The 12974-nt window shown below is 35.4% G+C and overlaps 1 long non-coding RNA gene across 1 annotated transcript in view; it reads left to right on the forward strand.

Annotated features, from left to right (window-relative positions):
• LOC108540040 (uncharacterized) overlaps positions 1-7288 on the forward strand; it is a 94953-nt gene extending 87665 nt beyond the window's left edge. Inside the window, exon 3 of the long non-coding RNA XR_001888568.1 lies at positions 6708-7288. This is a non-coding gene — a long non-coding RNA (uncharacterized LOC108540040). The remainder of the gene's footprint in view (positions 1-6707) is intronic.
• The last annotated feature ends 5686 nt before the right edge of the window (positions 7289-12974 follow it).

The following is a 12974-nucleotide window of genomic DNA, read 5'->3' on the forward strand; positions in this document are numbered from 1 at the left end:
GGGACATGGATGCAGCTGGAAACCATCATTCTTAGCAAACTATCACAAGAAGAGAAAACCAAACACCGCATGTTCTCACTCATAGGTGGGAACTGAACAATGAGGAAACTTGGACTCGGGAAGGGGAACATCACACACTGGGGCCTATCATGGGGAGGGGGGAGGGGGGTAGGATTGCATTGGGGAGTTATACCTGATATAAATGATGAGCTGATGGGTGCTGACGAGTTGATGGGTGCAGCACACCAACATGGCACAAGTATGCATATGTAACAAACCTGCACGTTATGCACATGTACCCTAGAACTTAAAGTATAAAAAAAAAGAAAAAGAAAAAAAAAAGAGAAAAAAATAGACTTGACCATATGGATCCCCTGTAAAGATCACAAGGATGCAAGAGGTCTGTGTAGCACATTACATTATTGCCAAACATTTGAACACATATCCAGACAGATAGCTTAATCCTCAGTTCATTTTTACTCATTCAAACAAAGCTCCATTTCTCATTGGAATACATAAAATTATAATATGAAAGAGGCAAGAATAATCATATCTGAATTCAGCTTACCTTCCAAATAAAATGTCACTTTATTAATTCAACTGGCCCTGTTGAAGAAAGTGAACAAGTAGTTCTTCAACACTATCTACCATATTAACTACCTAAAATTTTGAGATAATAAAGTATCTTGATTCTGGAATGCTGGATGTGAATGTTTAATATTTTATGGCTAAACCTACATTTATGGCTATACTAAGAGGCATTCATGCCACCCATCTCTGCAAAAGGGAACGTTATCTTCTACATAATTCACATGAAAAACAGTGTTCTTGAAACAATTTTTAATCATGTTATGAAACCATAAAAATTTCTTGTCTCAATTTCTCAACTTACAATCAAACTAGTGAAATAAGGCCCTCAGGTAAAGGTAAATGTGAGTAAAGATTGAGTCACTGAATTCGTACAAGTTAAAAAAGAAATCTAGGTCACTTGCTCATTGCAAAAATGAATGTAAATTTCAAATATAAATTCTACTGTATGTCAAAATAAATATTCACCTATATATAAAAACATCATTTTAAAATGTTTGAGGTGTATCATAATTGGAGAAAACAGTTTGCCAAAGCAAAAAAACCCAGAGTGCTTGAATCGTGAGAGTCTGAACTATTTAGACAATAAACTGTCTCCTGAATATTGCTATGCAAATAGCAATACTAGGTGGCATTTTCTGTATTGTCGGATTGGACTGGAAAAACCTGCTTTTTAATGATTTTTTTAAAGAGTCATTTACACTTAATACTTATTATCTCTGTATTTTCAGCTGTAAACACATCCTGCCCTGATCAAACAAAAGCAAATAATCTTCAATGAGTAACTCTAACATAATGTAAAATCATGAGGGAGACGCTGAGGCTAGAGAATGAGAGACACCTGGAATAGGTTAGGCATTAGAAAAGGGAGTTAAAAGCATTCATCTGTTAGGTAAGGTTGCCTTTTTGCCTGATTGCCCCAGTAATCTGCTTCTGGACATCTTTTAGAAAGCTTTTGGCTTTACCAAAAATCTTTTACATCAAAATGGCTTAAATAATAAGGGCATATGTGATCTTACCCAACAAGAAACCCAGGAGAAGAAGAGCTATGCAGTTGATTAATTCAGCAGATCATCTATGTTATTAAGGTCTTAAGGTTCTGTCCATCACCCCTTTCTACATCTGCATTATTGTCAGTTTTCTCCCGAGGTGAGTTTCTTATCAGGGACCCAAGATAGCTGCTGCAGTTCTAGGAAACACAGTCTTATACAACCATATCCAAGGAGAAAAGAACCTGCTTTTTCCTCTGTGCCTCTTCAAGGAAATAAGAAATATTTTCCATGGCCCAATAGGAAACCTCACCTTCACCTCATCTTCTAAATTATGTCTCAAGCTCATGACTAACGACTCACTGGCAAAGATAATGGCAGAAGAAAATAAGGTAGGTATTAGTTACATGAGACTTAACTGTTTGCATAGTCTATTTCAAATTATTACCAGAAACCATCCCTTTACCCAAAAGAAAAAAAAAAGGGCATTTATTCTGTTTTAGCTTTGTTAAAATATAACTGATATACAAAAATTGTACACATTTGGCCGGGCGTGGTGGCTCAGGCCTGTAATCCTAGCACTTTAGGAGGTCAAGGAAGGCAGATCACTTGAGATCAGGAGTTTGAGACCAGCCTGGCCAACGTGGCGAAACCTTGTCTCTACTAAAAATACAAAAATTAGCCGGACATTGTGGCATGTGCCTGTAATCCCAGTTACTTGGGGGATGGGGGCAGGATAATCCCTTGAACCTGGGAGGCGGAGGTTGCAGTGAGCCAGGATTGCACCAGTGCACTCCAGCCTGGGGGACAAGAGCCAAACTCCATCTCAAAATAAATAAATAAATAAAATTGTACACATTTAACATACACATCTTGATGAATTAGGTCATATGCATATACCAGTGATACCATCACCACAACCAAGATACTAAATATATTCATCAGCTCCAGAATATTTCCATGCATTGTTTTTGTAAGAACACTTCACATGAGATCTATCCTTTAAAGATATATTAGAGTGTACAATATTGAGTTGTTATCTATAGGTACTATGTTGTACAGCAGGTCTCTAGAACGAATGCATCTTGCAAAACAGAGACTTTATACCCATTGAGGAGCAATTCTTCATCTCCATCAACCCTCACCCCAAGTCTCGGGAAACCATCATTCTATCCTCTGCTTCTCTGAGTTTGACTGTTTTCAACACCACACATAAGTAGAATAAGGAAGAGCAATTTATTTCTTTTAATTTAGTCTGTCCATCCTACCACCTGCTCTAGTAAATTGGCCTTACATGAGGAAAATAGCCTAATCGTGTCTATTTATGAGTAATGAGTGTAATATTTATATTCTAGCAAGTGTAGTTTAAGTATAGTTTGGTTAAATGTTATGGTTATTGTTAGAATAGTAACTTTTACTTTTGCCAGAGTGCATAAAAGAATTATAAGCCTCTGTATGACTTGAAAAGGCTGTGCAGTTTAAATAAATAATCTCATAATAGCCTGCTGGGCATTAGAGGACTAGGGCTTTTGAGTAGAAACCCTTCTAAAAGCTTTCAATGGGTAGAGGTAGGAATCTAGTAATATCTTAATGCCACCTGTTAGAATATATTACTTATTGAGACAACATATTTTTCAAGCCAACAAAAAAACAATTTGTGATCATTAAATCTAAGTTGGGTTACTCTTTGTGTGGGAAGTATAATTATATGAAACTTATTGGTGTTCATACAATAGAATGACCATCTCAAGCTTCTTCTTCTCCCTAATCCAGCGCCTACAAAAAATCCTTCACTTGTCTTGGTAACATTGATAGTAATGCATTCTTCAGATATAAACATGTAAAGAAGGAATCTTGGAAACAGCATTGGCTAGAGAATTGAGATCACATTTCAGACATCACCTTTGCCATAGACTGTGCAAATTGGGTAATTCACTTCTCTGTGATGTAGTGACCTCATCTATGATGTGAAGTTACTTGCCTGGATGTACTTTGCAAGTTCCATAACATGAATTTTCATTCAAAAAATAAGTGATTCTGATTCCTAGTATTTAAATGTTTACAAATGATCCATTTGGGTTCATTTTAAACCTTCATCTTTTTTCCTTTCAAGTAAACAGTACTTTTGTATTTTGGTATTTTTATTTAACACCATTCATGACCTAGTATTTTAGTAGATGCAGGCTTTTTGGATGATGATTACATTACAAAGGTGAGTAGGATGATGATGGTGCTAGTTTGGTCCAAAGATTATATTTTACCCCAGTGAGATGCAGTTTTATAAAGAAAATAGTGCTTTTATTTCTGCTGCACCCTTGTAAAATGTTTAAACTTATAATAAATAATACTTCCTTATGTTTTCAAACTTGTGAGAATTAATTATTTTGTTTCAAATGTGGAAGAGCTGTTGAATACCGTTAAATAGATTACTAAACCATTATGTAGTACAGTGGGAAAATCTTAGAAATATACCATGTTTTATAGTCACAGACTTTAGCATTTCAAGACTCAGAGCCTCTTATTTAATAAATAAGATAATTAGTAAATTTCTTAAATTCAAAGTTGTTTTATTTTTATTTATTTATTTATTTTGAGATGGAGTCTCACTCTGTTGCCCAGGCTGGAGTGCAGTGGCGTGATCTTGGCTCACTGCGACCTTCTCCACCCAGGTTCAAGCGATTCTTATGCCTCCCTCCCAAGTAGCTGGGATTACAGGTGCCTGCCACCACACCTGGCTAATTTTGGATTTTAGTAGAGGCGGGATTTCACCATGTTGGCAAGGCTAGTCTTGAACTCCTGACCTCAAGTGATCCACCTGCCTCCACCTCCCAAAGTGCTGGGATTACAGGCATGAGCCACAACGCCAGATCCAAAGTTTTAAATCTTAATTGCTTATTGTAGGAAACTTCCTTGATACAGACATTTAACATAAATATCTGTTGCTATTTAGGTCACTGCCACATTAGAGGAAGCTTAATGACAGATCTATTTCAAAAATTGTTGCTTAGAACACCTTTTCTTCTAGGGCTAGGAAAATCCATATAGGAATATTTGTTTTTAGGGCTGTCGTATCAAATTATCACAACTTCCTGGCTTAAAACAACAGAAATTTATTTTCTAAATTTTCTGGGGGCCAATGGTCAAAAGTTAAGGTGTTGGTCAAAAGTTAAGCCTCCTTCAGTTAAGCCTCCTTCTGAAGTCTCCATGGGGAGGGTCTTTGCTTGTTTCTTCCATCTTCCAGTGGCATCAGGAATCTCCTGTGGCTGTATCACTCCACTCTTCAGGGCCTTCTCCTCTGTGTGTGTTGTCTCCGGTCTGTGTTATCTTTCTCTTCCTTCTGATAATGACTTTTAAGGGTTTGGCATTTAATTAGGGCCAGATAATTCAGGATGATCTCATCTCAAAATCCTCAACTTCATTACATCTGCAAACATCCTTTCTACAAATAAGGTCACATTTGCAGGTTACGAGGTTAGAACATGGACGTATATTTGAACATGGGCTACCATTCAACCCACTATAGTTCTGCTCATATGTGTCCCAAAGAACCTTCTTTGGTCTATTATGCTACCTGTGTTTTCTTAAGGGGAGAGGTATTCTGAGAGATAGAGCCCAAATTATAATCATATTTGTATTCCTAGTGTCTAGAACATTTCCTGACACATAAGCAATTCATAACATGTATCTATTCAGTGAATTAATTTATTATAGTACCTATAGCCTGAAAAGTTACATCTTGGGTTAAATTTCTCTCCCCCCCCACCCCCGCCCATTCCTCTCTCTGTCTGTAAAGTATAATGGTTAAGACAGCACAGTGAAAAGTTTAATGTAAAGGAACCAATTCATATTTTTATTTCTTGTTAGAATTTGAGAAATGTGTATTAGTGTATTATAATCCTGAATCTGCCTTTAGCTGGGGGGCTTATCTGTTGTGGCTTCTTATTTTATTTATAAAATAAAAGAATTAATCTAGATAACCTTTTCAATCCATTTAAGCTCGTAAAAAATGACCTAGTTTCAATTCTGTTTCTAAGCCTGGTTTGACACTTTATATCTACATAACAATGGGCAAGATTTATAACCTTTTTAAGCCTCAGTTTTCTCATCCATAAAATGGAGATTGTCATCCCTACTTTATAGGAATGTAAGAATTAAATAATATATATGTATATAAAATATGTAGCGTAATTCCTGACACTAAGAAAGCAACACATTATTGTGAGCTTTTAATAGTGATTGTTATCCCTGTCATACAATAGTTTATTTTCTGATAGAAAGTTATATTTAGGATAGATGGAGTTCAGAGATATAATTGTGAATCAATATTTAACTTCTTTCTGGTCATTAGCTAAAATTTGTTAAGGGGATAAAGACCCCTTTTTTGGAGCACATATCAAAACTTTATTTAAATTAATTAATTTTGAAATATCTAATTGAAAAAATAGAGATTGTATAGATTTAAGGTATGCGATGTGATTTGTTCGTTAGATCCCCTGAACGTGTTCATCTTATACTTAAAGATTGTTCCCTTTGACCAACATCTCCCCATTTTCCTCAACCCCCAATCTTACCTTTATATAGTGCCCTCTTCAAGAAAATAGCTTTTGAATCAAAGTACATTCTTGATTCTTTAATGAGTGTGACCTAAGGTTTGATACAAGAAAAACTTCGTCTGAACTAAATTTAAAGGAGTTTAATAGAGAAATGAATGATCTGTGAATCGGGCAGCCCCCAGAATCACAGCAGATTCACAGAGACTCCAGCACAGCCACATGGTGGAAGAAGATTTATAGACAAAGGAAATGAAGTACAGAAATCAGCAGTGAGGTACAGAAACAGGTGGATTGGTTACAGGTTGGCATTTGCCTTATTTGAACACAATTTGAACACCTAACAGTCTATGAATAGTTAACTATGGCCATTGGGATTGCCCAAAACTCAGGTATTGTTACAGATACCTATTCCTAAATTTGGTTTTCAATCTTGTCTGTTAAGCTAGGTTACAGTTCATCCACAAGGACTCAAATATAGAAGAACGGAGTCCTTCTCATGCCATATTTAGCTTTCTTTAACAGTTTGAATTGGAAAACAGTTCTGGTATATTATGTTTTATTATTTCTATTTTTGCAGGGGCCATAAAGGGAATTGATGAGGACAACTGGCCTCCCAACATGTGGATTCAGTTTCCATATGTCAATTTACCAACTCCCACTGGTAGTCTGAAGAGATATGGCTACTGGAGAACAGAAAATCACCATTATTAATAAAAAGTAATTTTAAGTGTTTACCTTTTTGTATTTGAATAGCTTTGTTAAAGAGACGTACTCAAGAATACTATGAAGAGACTCTTATTATACTCCTTACCTGGAGATAATTGTGATGCCAGAAATTCAAGTTTATATTCAACAATATGGTTTTTCAACTTTGAATATTATAAACATCTAGGCAGTATTTATTGTTTGCACATTTGCCATCCTCTTACATGAGATTATTCTAAGCATAAATTATACTCTTCATCATTCAAGATTATAAACATTTATAATAATCATACTATTCACGGACATTTCCCTGCTCTCAAATCACTAGAGCTAATAGACAAAGTAGATACAGCTACAAACAGTGGGAGCAAATGTTTCTGGCTGACCTACAAATAGCTATGCAATAATGTAGAGAGGAAAATATAGTCTCACTTATAGTGTCTGAAATTGAGTTTCCTCTTTAAAGGACAAAGTAATTTTCAAAAATATTTGAATATTATTCTGTGTAAAAAAGTCTCTGTTTTAACTGGCTTATTGAATTGTATTTCTTTATTGTGTTTGTATTCACTTTTCCGTTTGTGGGTGGAATTTATTATAATTACCAATTTTATACTGAATGAAACAAAAATCTCATAGATTTATTTTAATAAAACTTTAAATTCCTTGTCATTACTAATAAATTGTATATACTTTCTCTAATAAGGCCATACTTTATTGTTTAAAAATTGTTTTTCCTCTTTGCTCAAGCACATGGATTGTTAATTTAAATTCTAAAATAAAACCAATTCATCCATAAACATGGACTGTGAGTAATGTTGATATTACGTGTAAATTTCTCAGTGTGTATTTCGTGGACCCAATAGCATCAGCATTAGCTGGGGACTTTCGAGGTGGCATGTGCCTGTAGTCCCAGCTACTCAGGAGGCTGAGGCAGGAGAATCGCTTGAACCTGGGAGGTGGAGGTTGGAGTGACCAAGATTGTGCCACTGCACTCCAGCCTGGGCGATAGAGCGAGACTCTGTCTTTAAAAAATAATAAAAATAAAATAAAATAAAATTTGCAAATTTATGGGAACCACCCCACCCCAGGCCTATTGAAACAAAGAGTCTGTAGGTACGGTTTAGCAATTTGTCTTTCAACAAGCCATTCTGGGCAACTCTAATGCATGCTAAAGTTTGAGAACCACTGGTCTGTGGCTTTCCAGGATACTCGGGTGCTGTATTATCTTATTCCCTACAGGGAATATCTTTGTTCAGGTGTGGAAGTATGCATACAGTGTGTAAAGAAGTGGGTTGAATCTTTCTACAAATGTTTTAAATAAGTCACCTGCCTCATATATTTGGGTTAGATTATTTAGATATTTGGATCCATACTGACTCTTAACCGTACCTCTGATTTACAGATAAGAAATCCCTACCCTATTTTATTATGTGTGGTGTTTGGCCCATTGGTGATTTTTTTCTCAGACTCAATTTTAATTATTTGTTGCAATCTAAAAATGGGGGCCTTATCTTAATAGTTAATCTAATTTTGCAAGATATACTACAGGATAGGAAGTATGCCTGATTCTTTTACATAAATTTGGTATCAGTGAGGCCTCAAAACAGTTCTTCACATTAACTATCATTATTTTTGTAGCTTTAATGCATTAAAACTTACTCAGTATAAAAGCCACCTACTTAAAATGTACAACTCAAAAATTTTCAGTAAATTAATAAAGTTGTGAAGCCATGACCACAGTGCAATTTTAACACATTTCCATTGTGCCAAAAAGATCCCTCATGCTCAATTCCAACCAGTTCCCACTGCCACCCCCAGTATCAGACATGACAATCTGCTGTCTCTACATTTCAGGACATTTAATGTAAATACAATTATATAATATGTGGTCTTTGTGTCTGGCTTCTTTCACTTATTATGTTTTTTGAAGTTTATCCATGTAGCTTGTATCAAGCTTTTGTTCCTTCTAATTTTGTTGAATAACATTTTGTTTATCCATTAATTAATGTATGGACATTAGGGATATTTTCAGTTTTAGGTTCTTATGAACAATGTATCTATGAATATTTGCATGCAATTCTGTAAGAATACATATTTTAAATTTTTTTGAGTAGTAGAACTATTGCAATATATGGTAAGTTTATGTCTAACTTCATAAGAAACTGCCAAACCATTTTCCAAGGTGGCTGTACATTCTCACCAGCAATGTATACATGTTTCAATTTCTTCACATGGTCTTCAACACTTTTTATAGTCTATCATTTGATTATAGCCATTCTATGGATATAAAGTTATCACGGTGGCTTTAATTTGCATTTTCCTAATGATTAATGGTAATTAACATTTCATAGGCTCATTAGTCATTTGCCTATACCTACTTAAATATTTAGCCCATTTTTAGAATTGGTTGTTGATTATCTTATTGTATAGTTCTATAAGTAATTTATATAGTCTGAATAAATGTTCATTATCAGACATAATTTTTACAAATATTTTCTATCAGATTGTGTTATTTTTAATGTTCCAATGTGGTCGTTAGAAGCACCAGTGTTTTTAATTTTGCTGAAGTATAATTTAACCACGACCATTCTTTTATAGATTTTGATTTTAGTGTGTCCAGAAACTGTTGGCTAACCTCAAATCATGAAGATTTCCCCTCATGTTTTCTTCTGGAAAGTTTGTAGTTTGGGTGCTTACATTTACATCTATGATTTAATTTGACTTATTTTTGTATATGCTACAAGGTGACAGTCTATTCGCTTTCTATGTGTCTAATTCTTTTGTAGTCTTCTAGTCTTGTTTTATTATTTCTTGTCGGTTAAGTAGAATTTTTCCAGTGTACCGCTTTTAATTCCTTTGATGTTTTCTTGTTTCATTGTTTTTATTTGTTTTGTGTTTAATATTTTAAGTTATATCCTTTTAAAATTATGTTTAATAGAAATAAAATTGTATATACTTATGTACAGTATGTTGTTTTTTGAAATATATATATATTATGGATATGTATACAATGGCTAAATTGAGCTAATTAACATAGGTGTTACCTCACATATCATTTTTTGCGGTAAGAATATTTAAAACTCCTCTCATCATTTTTTCAAGAATACAATACACTGTTAATTAACTGTTGTCACCACATTGTACAATAAATCTCTTGAATTTATTTTTTGTAACTAACTGAAAGTTTATATTCACTTGGCCAACATCTCCCCAACCACATCCACCCCCGAGCTCCTGGTAACCATCATTTACCCTCTACTTCGATGAGTTCAACTTTTGTAGGTTTCACATACAAGTGAGATCATGTGGTATTTGTCTTTCTGTGCCTGGCTTATTTCATGTAACACAATGTTCCTGGGATTGTTGATGTTTTCATAAAGGAAAAAATTCCCTTCTAAGAAAAAATAAAATACTATTCTGACGTTGTATTTATGTCACATTTTCTTTATCAATTCACTTTTTGCTGTACACCTAGGTTGGTTAACATTATCTTTTCATAAAGGATCTATTTCTTATCACCAGCTGCCATCTCCATCACCAAAGTGTCTGATAAGTGTCTAACCATCTTTCAAATCCTAGCTTGAAGCATGGTAAGGCAGACTTTATTCAGCACTATCACGACAGTTGTAGGGACCACTGTCTTGGAGTCTTGCAGTGGGAGTGAGAGGCTGGGCTCAACTCTAAACATAGCATGGATCAATGAGGGTTTGCAGCCAAGAAGCTGGATGGGGTCAGAGGATGGAAATTGCTAAAAGGAAGTATTGGGAGAAAGGGGAAGTCTTGCTAAGCCAACTGAACTGGATTATTGCTGAATACAGGCCAGGGTGATCAGACATGGGAGACGGTGGAGGTTTAGAAACCTGATAAGATATGTCAAGGGTTAGAGTTCTTTAAATTTACTTAGCAGTGTTCTTTGTTAATAAACTGATTTCGCAGTGTTCTTTGTTAAATCTAGTTCTTACAAGGAAGTGCACTGATGGGCCTAGAGGAAGGCTCATGAACCTGATGACAATTTAGTCAAGCAAAGAATCTCTGTCAGCCCCCATCCTTCTTCAAGGAAAGAAGATACATTCTTACTTCCTTTGAAAATGTAAGTCTATGTTCTTTTGGGTTGTCTTTTGTTTATAAAGAACCAGTTGAGTCATCTGTTGGAACTTGGTAGTAGAGTACTTTAATGGAAAATAAAATAAAATTTAAATTTAAAAAAATTTTTAAAAATTAAAAACATTTTGCTGAAGGAAACAGGACATCTCAGTGATAAATATCTCAACGTATTACTGAGAATAAGACTGATTTTGTGGGAAAATTAAGCAAGCTGTTCCAGTTTTTAAAATCTGGATCTGAAATCTATGTTGAAAATTCTGTTTCTGGATCTAGTTTGAGGCACCAAGGATAGCATCAATTGTGCTAAAATTGAAGGAAGAACAGACATCAGATTTATGGTGAAGCTTGTGTGGAAGAATGGTGAAATCACTGATACATTACAGAAATTTTATGGGGACAATATCCCAAAGAAATCAGTAGCACTTCACAAATGGATAACTATTTTTTTTAAATTATTTTATACTTTAAGTTCTAGGGTACATGTGCACAATGTGCAGGTTTGTTACATAGGTATACATGTGCCTTGGTGGTTTGCTGCACCCATCAATTCATCATTTACATTAGGTATTTCTCCTAATGCTATCCCTCCTCCAGCCCCCCACCCCCCGACAGGCCCCAGTGTGTGATGTTCACCACCCTGTGCCCTAGTGTACTCATTGTTCAGTTCCCACCTATGAGTGAGAACATGCAGTGTTTGGTTTTCTGTCCTTGTGATAGTTCGCTGAGAATGATGGTTTCCAGCTTCATCCATGTTCCTGCACAGGACATGAACTCATCCTATTTTATGGCTGCATAGTATGCCATGGTGTATATGTGCCACATTTTCTTAATCCGGTCTAACACTGATGGACATTTGGGTTGATTCCAAGTCTTTGCTATTGTGAATAGTGCCACAGTAAACATACATGTGCATGTGTCTTTATAGATGCATGATTTAAAATCCCTTGGGTATATACCCAGTAATGGGATCATGGGGAAAATGGTATTTCTGGTTCTAGATCCTTGAGGAATCACCACACTGTCTTCCACAATGGTTGAACTAATTTACACTCCCACCAACAGTGTAAAAGCATTCCTATTTCCCCACATCCTCTTCAGCATCTGTTGCTTCCTGACTTTTTAATGATCGCCATTCTATCAAGCAAGAGATGGTATCTCATCATGGTTTTGATTTGCATTTCTCTGATAAGCATCTTTTCATGTGTCTGTTTTCTGCATAAATGCAGAAATAAAGATGTTCTTTGAAACCAATGCAAACAAAGACACGACGTACCAGAATCTCTGGGACACATTCAAAGCAGTATGTAGAAGGAAATTTATAGCACTAAATGCCTACAAGAGAAAGCAGGAAAGATCTAAAATCGACACCCTAACATCACAATTAAAATAATTAGAGAAGCAAGAGCAAACTAATTCAAAAGCTAACAGAAGACAAGAAATAAATAAGACCAAAGCAGAACTGAAGGAGATAGACACACACACACACACACACACACACACACACACACACACAACGCTTCAAAAAAAATCAATGAATCCAGGAGCTGGTTTTTTGAAAAGATTAACAAAATTGATAGACCGCTAGCAAGACTAATAAAGAAGAAAAGAGAGAAGAATCAAATCTAGAAGAAATGGATACATTCCTGGACACATAAACACCCCCAAGACTAAACCAGGAAAAAGTTGGATCTCTGAATAGGCCAATAACAGGCTCTGAAATTGAGGCAATAATGAATAGCCTACCAACGAAAAAAAGTCCAGGATCAGACAGATTCACAGCCTAATTCGAACAGAGGTACAAAGAGGAGCTGGTACCACTCCTTCTGAAACTATTGCAATTAATAGAAAAAGAGAGACTTCTCCCTAACTCATTTTATGAGGCCAGCATAATTCTGATACCAAAGACTGGCAGAGACACAACAGAAAAAGAAAATTTTAGACCAATATCCCTGATGAACATAGATGCAAAAATCCTCAATAAAATACTGGCAAACCGAATCCAGCAGCACATCAAAAAGCTTATCCACCACGATCA

The sequence above is a fragment of the Rhinopithecus bieti genome, unplaced genomic scaffold, assembly GCF_001698545.2.
Source record: "Rhinopithecus bieti isolate Rb0 unplaced genomic scaffold, ASM169854v2 scaffold_15850, whole genome shotgun sequence".
In the NCBI taxonomy this organism is placed as follows: domain Eukaryota; kingdom Metazoa; phylum Chordata; class Mammalia; order Primates; family Cercopithecidae; genus Rhinopithecus; species Rhinopithecus bieti.